Here is a 1,971-nt window from a genome sequence, read left to right on the forward strand (position 1 = left end):
CAAGAGAACAATCAGGTAAAATTCAAAGATAAATAAGGAGTAGATTGTGAATGGACTAGATTCCAAGGCTAAGACTTAGGGCTACAGCCTATAGGTGGTGAGTGTCTATTTAAGGACTTTGTTATGCTACTATCACTTAAACACAGATTTAGATGGCCAGGTTAGAATGTTTGACCCTCACTGAAAAAAAAATTTTTAAAAACAAATGACTTTCTCAAATCAGTCCCAGATAATATGGGAAAGAAGATGATACGGGCTTTGGGGAGACCCACACGAGGCAGAATGGGCTGGTTAATGGCAGCTGTTTCAACAATTAGAATTAAGTTCAGCACAATGATTCGATTTAGTTGAACAAAATCAGGTCTTACATTTCAGCTTTTTAATAGTTTCCACTCCTCCAGTGAGCCAGGAGAGATTGGTTTTGGTATAAGTCACTGCCACTCCTGTTTAGTCAACATTAAGACAGCAAACCAGAATGAGAATGTCCATGCTTGTGCTCTTGATAAGATAATCAAGTCACTAATGACTTCATCCCGAGCAACTGGAAGAAGGTGGGTATAGCTGGCTCATCCATTGAAATTAGTTATTTTTATTGTTGGGCTAAAACCTTACTTCCCAAATTGGTCAACAACATTTTGAAACTCCCTCATTCAGTCTATTTCACCTCTCTTAAAGTTTTGTTTTATAAAAAGGATATTTTATTGTACAGGTGGATTTTATTTGATAGATGCTTGTTCCAGAACAGATAAATCCCACCCTACCTGCACTGTCTGTAAGAGACAAAAGACTGGTGCTGACACAGTGATCTAAGGCAGAGTGATCAATTAGAGCCTGTATTCTCTAGTCGCAGGTGTTTTCACAGAGACAAGATTTTTGGTCTAAAAGCATCTTTGTTCTCAGATTTACCTTCTGAGTTCCTTTAGAGAAAACCTGCTTTATGAAACAAAGAAAAGAAAAAAAGGTCTTGCCAGATCAAGGTCTGATACCATCTTCAGGACCACAAAGAGACTAGAGCAGGAAAAACGTGTTATGTTATTCTGATTGTCACCAAACGATTTGAGCTTTGGCTAAGAGTTCTTTGTCTACATTTTGGGGCATAATTGGGGAAACCAAAGTGCCCTTGTTCTTATATTTCCATTGCTGTTTGAAATGTTTAGATGCAAAGGATCATTCTCTCAGATAAATGACAGAATGACCTTTAGATGGCCAAGACCCATGAGTGGAGCCCCAGGCCATGGCAGAGCTGAGGAATCAATGACAAATGATTCTAGACACAATAAAGTTGGAGCTGGCATGATATTCTTTTTGTGGTGGACTCAGTTTAATACTTTTTGTTGTTTTGTTGCTGGTGAAGATGGTGGTGGTGTTTTAGGGGATGGAATGAAATTTAGATCTCTGTTTGAATAAATGTCTTCAACTTACTCCAAAATAGATTAGGAAGATTAAGAAGAGAGATGGAATGAAAATCTACATATACAAAGAGCAATAAAAATGAAACCAATTATTTTATTGTTATATTGTGAATATGTATATTTGGTCTTTATCTCATTTCCTGACTTTTAAAATCTCCAGAGTGATAAGAGTGTCTTTTATATGCTACTTAGATGATTGGTGCCTGGAGTCTCCTGGGTAGCTGGTCACAGGAAAGACGAGCATGATTAGAGGGTTGGGACTTTCAGCCCCATCCCTCAACCATGGTCAGAAAGCACAGGCTACAACCTGTGTTTGTGATTGGTATCTGAAGTTGGGGACAGTCTTATGGAACTGTGGGATTCGATGCTATCTCCAGGTAGATAGTGTCAGAATTGAATTGAGTTAAAGGACCAGCTGGTGTTCACTGGAGATTCAGCAGGAGCATTTCTTAGTGTGTGGAAAGAAAACCCCATACATCTGGTGTCAGAAGTGTTGAGTGACTATGTGAGAGTAGAGAGTAGGAAGAACACTTTGGTTTTTCCTATATGACTACATTTA

The sequence above is a fragment of the Propithecus coquereli genome, unplaced genomic scaffold (genome assembly GCF_000956105.1).
Source record: "Propithecus coquereli isolate 6110/MARCELLA unplaced genomic scaffold, Pcoq_1.0 Scaffold52, whole genome shotgun sequence".
Taxonomy (NCBI): Eukaryota; Metazoa; Chordata; class Mammalia; order Primates; family Indriidae; genus Propithecus; species Propithecus coquereli.